Below are 8716 nucleotides of genomic sequence, written 5' to 3' on the forward strand. Positions count from 1 at the left end.
CTATTTTATCGATATGAGTGTTCTATATCAGATAAATTCCACACTAGCTATTTCCCGTTTAAAGAATTTCGAGACTAATACTAATGTAGTTGTAGAAAGAGTACCCCTTTTTGCCCAGACTTCAAGCAGTTTAGCTTTAACCGTGTTAATGGTCTCACATTATTGGTCTATAGAGAATCAAAGTAAATTTACCAATGAGTCGCGAAATGCTACGGTTCTTCCATATGATTTCTGAAGTTATTCAGAAGTAATTCGTCGAGATCGTGCACCTTTTCTTATTTATCCAAAAAAATACTCAAAAATATTCTAAAGTGCAGCCGGATAGATCCAATCTATTCTTGAAATAGACAACTCGCACACACTCCCTTTCCAAAAAAAATCAATACACCAACCACTACAGTTAGATTTATTAGATTTGTTGCTAAAATATCGTAATTATTCTTGATTATTTAAATTAGGATTAATTCGGTTAATCAGCCTAACCAAGATCGATTGTTGGATCACAGCAATTATTTTTATTTAGAGTTTTATTCTCAGATTCTATCTGAGGGGTTTGCGATCGTTGTAGAAATCCCACTTTCGCTAGGGCAACCATCTTGTTTGGAAGAAAAAGAAATACCAAAGTTTCAAAATTTACAATCTATTCATTCAATATTTCCCTTTTTAGAAGACAAATTTTTGCATTTACATTATCTATCACATATAGAAATACCCTATCCTATCCATTTAGAAATCCTGGTTCAACTCCTTGAATACCGGATTCAAGATGTTCCATCTTTGCATTTATTGCGATTCTTTCTCAACTATTATTCGAATTGGAATAGTCTTATTACTTCAATGAAATCTTATTTTCTTTTTAAAAAAGAAAATAAAAGACTATTTCGATTCCTATATAACTCTTATGTATCAGAATATGAATTTTTCTTATTGTTTCTTCGTAAACAATCTTCTTGCTTATGATTAACATCTTCTGGAACCTTTCTGGAACGAGTCCACTTTTCTGGGAAGATGGAACATTTTTGGGTAATGTACCCAGGTTTTTTTCGGAAAACCATATGGTTCTTTATGGATCCTCTTATACATTATGTTCGATATCAAGGAAAGGCAATTCTTGCATCAAAAGGAACTCTTCTTTTGAAGAAGAAATGGAAATCTTACCTTGTCAATTTCTCGCAATATTTTTTCTCTTTTTGGACTCAACCACAAAGGATTCGCCTAAACCAATTAACAAACTCTTGCTTCGATTTCTTGGGGTACCTTCCAAGTGTACCAATAAATACTTTGTTAGTAAGGAATCAAATGCTGGAGAATTCTTTTCTAATAGATACTCGAATGAAAAAATTCGATACCACAGTCCCTGCTACTTCCCTCGTTGGATCCTTATCAAAAGCTCAATTTTGTACTGGATCAGGGCATCCTATTAGTAAACCCGTTTGGACCGATTTATCAGATTGGGATATTCTTGATCGTTTTGGTCAGATTTGTAGAAATCTTTTTCATTATCATAGTGGATCTTCGAAAAAACGGATTTTGTATCGACTAAAATATATACTTCGACTTTCATGTGCTAGAACTTTAGCTCGTAAACATAAAAGTACGGTACGAACTTTTATGCAACGATTGGGTTTGGTATTTTTAGAAGAATTTTTTACGGAAGAAGAGCAAGTTTTTTGTTTGATGTTCACCAAAACAACTCGCTTTTCTTTCAATGGATCACACAGTGAGCGTATTTGGTATTTGGATATTATCCGTATCAATGACCTGGTGAATCCTCTTACTCTTAATTAATTTTTAGACAAAACTAATAAACTAGAAAAGATCGATATCAAGATAAAACTTGCACATTTTCCATTCTGAAATGTTCCATAGTAGGTGAATCAATTTACTAATTAAATAAAAAAATTAGTGGTCTTCCTCTTCGGAATAGAAATTGGCTATTTCTACATAGGGAAAGTCGTGTGCAATGAAAAATGCAAGCACGATTTGGGGAGGGGTTTTTTTTATTGTAACAAGGAAGAATTATCTACTCCATCCGACTAGTTCCGGGTTCGAGTCCCGGGCAACCCATATGCAAAATAGAAAAGAGTAATCTGAGTTTTGAATTTTTACTCACTTCATTTCCAAAATTTTGGGATTTGGTAAATGGAGTTATATGGAAATCCAATCGTTGAGGCCGGTTTGGTTGACATTGGTATATAGGCTATGTTATACTGTTAAATAACAAGCCTTCTATTATCTATTTTCTTTCTAGTTAATACGTGTGCTTGGGAGTCCTTGCAATTTGAATAAACCAAGATCTTACCATGACTGCAATTTTAGAGAGACGTGAAAGTACAAGCCTGTGGGGTCGCTTCTGCAACTGGATAACTAGCACCGAAAACCGTCTTTACATCGGATGGTTCGGTGTAAAGACGGTATTTTGAAATAAAGAATTCCACTCCGGCTTTGTTTGTTACGTCAGAATCAGAAGAAACTAATTCTGTATGGAGAAACAAAATATCTCTCATTTCCGACGCGAATAGATTTTTTTTTGAATTTCAAAATAAAGGTTCTTGTCTTGTGGGGAACGATGGACAAATTTTTGGAATCCGGTACCAACAGGTATAATCCCCCCCAGAACTACGTTTTCTTTCAGGCCTTTCAACCAATCAATACGACCTCGTAGGGCAGCTTTTGCTAAAACTCGAGCAGTTTCTTGAAAACTTGCTTCAGATATGAAACTTTGGGTATTCAGGGAAGCCCTTGTTATTCCCAATAAGATTGCCCGATAATAAATCGATTCATCTAAAGCCCGCCCTGCTCGTTCCGCTCGCAATAGTCCTATTAATTCCCCAGGTAAAAAAACATTAGACATTCCATCTTCGGAAACCCTTACTTTTGATGTTACTTGGCGTATAATAATCTCTATATGTCTATTATGGATCTGTACCCCTTGGGATCGATAAACCTTTTGTATCTTATTAACCAAAGAGATACGACTTTGGGCTATGGTTAGCTCAGCTCCAATCAAGAATCCCCAGGGAACCCCAAGAATTCTTGGTATACGTTCGTTCCAATCCTCAATTCTCCTTTCGAGATTCGGCGATAGTGAATCAATTGAACGCGCTTCGAAGATTTGTTCTACTTTTGGAAGACCTTGCGTTATATCACTAGATCTCGATTTTTCATATATAAACGTAACTAACCTATCTCCTTTGTAAAGGATTTTTCCATAATGACCATGAACAGTTGCTCCTATAGTGGCCAAATAAGGCTTAGCTGCTCTTAGAACAAAGGAGTCCATATTAAGAATGAAAATTTGACCTGATTTTTTTATGTGCGATTTAAATAGACATACATTTTCACAAATAAATTGTCCAAGGTGAATTATTGCCGATGTCTCTTCCCACGAGTCATGATGGAGAAAGTGCCAATTCAAATGGAATGGCTCTAACATGATGTTACTGTCGAAATTCGAAATCCTTTTATTTTCGTCTATTAAAGAGTATTTAAGTCCTTGAAGTACTTGGAAGGTTTGTTTCAAATTTTCAAGGAACAAGTATTTTTTTAACAAGATCTGATTATGTGTTAATAAATAGTAAGATGAAGAAAAATTTGATATACTAGGTACAATAGCGCCTAAGAGCCCAAAAATATCTCGAATAGGAATTCTAGGATTCGATTCTTTTACCGCATTGGGATACTTTGAATTCTTGAATAAACCAATTCGAGAACAGTTGGATGCCGACAAAATCATCAAAGATGGATTACTTCGATTCAACAAGGTGCCAATAGCTTCTTGATGTTGGCTAAGTGATTGAATCTTCGCCTTGGAATAAAAGGAATTGGTATTGTTGCGATCTAACCTATTATTGGGAATCCGTCCTACACTTGTCCTATCATACCTTCTTCGTGTATACGAAGTAGTAGACTTAACTAACTCAATTCTTAGGAAATCGCGAATCAGATCATTTGTTCTTACCTCAACAAGAGAAGCACGAGCCCCCTCTTTTTCTTCTTGTTCCCAATTCACTACTAAGCAAGTTCGAACGAATTGACTATTCGTGTGATAAATTCTTTGAGTTAACTTGCTATTTTCATGAGAAATAAAATTGACAAGTCAAAGTTGGAGATTATCCTCTTCTTGCAGGAGATCCTGCGGGAAAAGTGTTGCTAAATTTCTCCCTTCGTCCATTTGATATGCGACTGCAGGTCGAACCGAAACAAAATACTTTTCCTTGCTTTTGAGAATTTTTTTTCGTTGAACATAAACCCAATTTTTCCTTTTTTTTGATTCCTTAGAATCTTTTTTTTCTCTTTCTGGTAGTATCAAACTGCCACCTAATATCTTATCCGCCTCTTCAGGAAAATGAATATCTCCGGAAAAGATTTTGAGTTCTGTATGGCTTTTTTTTCTCTTCACTCGGACCAATCCACCTAGTCGACTTCTTGTATTTTTTGTGAGTTGTGTATCGACTCCAATAATACTATTATCAAGTACCTTTAGAGATGAGGATCTCGGCAAGAGATGCAGTTCTTGAAGAATGAAAAAAAACCGATCTACTTACATGATTCTATAGAAATTGACAAAAAAGAGATATGGCTTAAGTGATCGAGTCTTTCATATGTATAAGTAATGCAACTATGAATCAAATGGCTGCAGAATACATCCCCGACCCCATCCAAAACCTCCAGAAGGTTGCCCTCGACTCCCTTATGCTATTCCACCTCTTCTCCCCCGCCGTCGGTGATGAGCCTCGCCGGAATCGACGGTCAAAGTTGTTTCCTCCGCTCTGACTCCGGCCAGGGGCTACATTGCAAGCATTCAAATTCTTATAGGGTCTTTTATGCAAAGTTTCAGTCCCTCCCTCTCTTTCAAATCAGTGAAGTTCAAAAATGTATAGAAAATCATAGAAAAATAAGAAAAATACCAAACTTGTTGGTTTAGAAACCTTGTGATGAATTCTACAACTTTTATTTTATAATCATGCTATGAAAATGCATAGTTTGTTCTGTACTTTAAATACAAGTAAAGGGATGCTTTAATTGAATCTTGTGATCCATAGCCTTGCTGCTATTGATTTTTGCAGCATGTATTACATATGGTTTGAGTAGCCTTGTGTAAATTTTTGAGGCTTAGATCAGCCCTCTAGCTAGAATATTTTGCTACCTTTGTTATATGTTAATGAAACCTTCACAAATTAATTTCAAAAGCATCTGTGCATATTTATGGATGAAATTTCTATCATAACTTGATCTTTATAAGTATGATCCATCATAAAAATTTGAGAATTAGAAACCTAATACAACTTGAGTTATAAGTTTCAAGCTTAAATTCAAAGGTAATTCATAAATAATAATTATTATGCATGAAAAATTATGAAACTTTTCTGGAATACTAGTCTTGAGTAGTTTACGATGTCCTTAAATTTTGAACCCTAGTTTTAGTGTAAAACTCCAGTTATATTTGCATCTTGAAATTTCAATGTTGATCTTGTTTAATTTTGTGGCTTAGTTCCTTTTAGAATAAAATTCCAATAAAACTACAGTAAATATATCTAATATCAATCTATGCTCAGTAATTTTTGTAGCTCCTGTTTTGAAATATCTTGCTCTGTAAAAAAATTCTTCCATGTTAAACATATTGTTTAATTAAATGATTTGTTCTAATTTATCTATTGCACAAAATATTTAAAAAGAATTAGGGTAATGTTATTTCAATTAAACCCACTTAGGATAATTTTCATAGTATTAATTTATTTTTTTGTTTCCTAATTTAAAATTTGCTTAATTAATCGAAAGTCAGCCATAATTAAATAATAACCTAAGGTTAATTACAATGTTTAGTTAATAGAATAAATGAAGTTGCTAAGTGTATTTAGTTGTCGCTTATGGTAACTAAACATGCTACCTAATGTAGTTAGTGGGATGTTTAGAGTAACCCACCCTGTTGCTTAACGTAACTAGTTAGTTTAGTTGTTACTCGATAAATGACTGCCCAGTACAGGGTAGTTAGGTTGTTTGTTGAAATGTAATGTTCTTTTGTTTGGATTGCAACTTTATTGTGAAATAACATAAAAGTATACGCATTCCATAACTTGTAACTCTGCATCTCATATAGACTCGACCGCTCTTGCCGATGGGGACTACGAGCTGGTTCTGGAACAAGGAGTGGAATCTGCTGAAGATCCCGGGAACATCGTCGAAGGTTTAACTGAAGCTCCCAACCAAAGTTCGGATAACTTTGACCCTACCACTCCCAATCCTACGCAAGAAGGCAAGCCCCGGACATAACCCATTATTTTCTTACACTGCCATTTATATTTATTTATACATTGCTATGCATTAAGTTTTTAAGAATTGTTTGGAACCCTAGTTGCATAAGATCTTAGGAAACCAATGTATTGTAACCGAGTCCCTACCGTTTAGCTGCTCTGCTAAATAGGACCGGTAAAAGTCGAGTGACTTCCTGTCACTCGCGCGATATAGGAGTTGTAATGTTTACATTCCTGTTATCACTATAAGGATGACGGACGGGAGTTTTATGATGTATCATGGTTGAGATGATACCCCGTCTGTGTTGTTAAACTGGATAAGGCCGCAGTGTGTGGTAGCGGTGGTTAAGCGATTGAAAGTACTAGCCACATGCCGTGAAATATGGTAAGCGGTAAACCTAGTAACCAATCGGCCCGAGGAGTGGACATACCCCCCACCATATGTATTTGGTTCTTTTGGTTACTTGGTTCGACGTGTAGGAATACGTGTTGCTGGGCAACTAGGAGTACGGGTTTTGTAGTCGCGCTACAGACGTACGTCCTGCACTTTGGAAGTGCGTATGATCCTGCAGTCGCTTGTGGTGGCCCTGATCCACGAGTCGGAATGAAAGGCAAACGGTTGCTTCGGAACGACCCTTTGGTGTTCCAAGCGTGTGAGTTAGGTTTACCCTTGCAAGGTTTTGAAATTCGATTCAGGAATCATCCATTTCTCGCGGAGATTGAGACTGCTTAATCCCTTTGCCACATAGAGTAACAAGAGCAACTTTGTGATTATCAAAGATGATGTTGGATTAAAGATTCTACCATGTTTGAGTAGTTTTAGGTGCTTACCTAGAATGGTTAATTAACTAGAATCTGAAAGCTAAAAGTTGAAAATAAGGATCTACTCTTTGTTGCTTTTCAGCTGAAAACTCTAACCAAAACCTGAAAAGCCTGCATAAGTCTAGGTACATGGCTAAGTATACCATGAGCGGGTAAGTCTTGCTGAGTATTAGTATACTCAGCCTTGCTTTTGTTGATTTACTTCAGGTAATCTCACTGATGAGCCAGCTTTCATTACACCGTGGCCCTACCCCTTGCCTGATGGATGGTCCGTGGAATGGGATCCGTCCCCGGCCAACACAGATCCCACCGAATGATATCATGCCAGGGCTAGCATGATATCCGTAATAACGACGTGTACAGTGTTCGTCTTTTCAAACTCCGCTGCTGTAACTTAAAACTTAAACCGTTTTGTAATATTGTCCCTCGTTGGACACTGATGTTACTTTTATATCCTTATGTAATATATCTGCCTGTGATGTAAAGTGTAATGGCATTTATATCTCTGGACTTGCCTTCGTGCGAGGTATCTTGTTGGATCCTGCTTTCGCTGGTTTATCGGGACGTTACCCGACAGACCAAGGGATTATATTATTTGAAGCAAGAGGTAGCCCTCAAGAGAGCACTCGCGTACTTGAGCCGGTGTAATTCAGGTTGGTTCTGCCACAAATAAAGGCAAGCCCCGGTGCATACCCCAGTATTTCAATTTACTACCATTTCACTTATATATTATATATCTTGCATTACGTCTAGGAGTTGAAATGAAACCCTAGTTGCATAAAATCTTAGGAATCCAATGTATTGTACCCGAGTCCTTATCGCTTAGATGCTCTGCTAAATAGGACCGGTAAAAGTCGGGTGATTTCCTGTCACTCGCGCGATATAGGAATTGCTTGTTTACAATTCCGCAACCACTATAAGGATAATGGACAGGGTCATGTGCTGTATCATGACCTGAAGGTTTACCCTGTCTGTTTTGTTAAAAGTGGTTAAGGCCGAACCATGTGGTAGTGGTGGCTAAGCGTTTGAAAGTACTAGCCACATGCCGCGAAATATGGTAAGCGGTAAGCCTAGTACCCGAATGGCCCGGCAAATGGACGCGTTTCCACCACTCCACTTTTATTTTATGTTTACACGCACCGACGTGTGGGAGTACGTTCTGCATGGCAGACAGGAATACGGGTTTTGTAGTCGTGCTACAGACATATGTCCTGCACAATTGGTGTGCGTATGGTCCTGCAGTCGCTTGTGGTGGCCCCGATCCATAACCTTGAATATGAGGAAAACGGTTGCTTCGGAACGATTTTTGGATGTTCCAAGCGTGTGTGTTAGGTTTACCTTGCAAGGTTGAATCCCAATTCAGGAATCGTCCGCCTCTCACGATGAATGAGACTGCTTATCCCTTTTACCACATCGAGTAAAAAGTGTAATTATTGATGGAATAATCTTGATGGATGATAATCTCTATCTTGCTTGTTTAGTATAGGTGCTTACCTAGAATGACTAATCAAGCTAGAATCTGAAAGCTAAAACTTGAAAGTAGGTTATACTCTTAGTTGCTTTTCAGCTGAAAATAAACCCAGAACCCTTGAAATGCCTTCATGAGTCTAGTTATGGGCTAAAGTATACCCAATCTCGGA

The sequence above is a fragment of the Panicum hallii genome, chromosome 3 (genome assembly GCF_002211085.1).
Source record: "Panicum hallii strain FIL2 chromosome 3, PHallii_v3.1, whole genome shotgun sequence".
NCBI classification, from domain to species: Eukaryota; Viridiplantae; Streptophyta; class Magnoliopsida; order Poales; family Poaceae; genus Panicum; species Panicum hallii.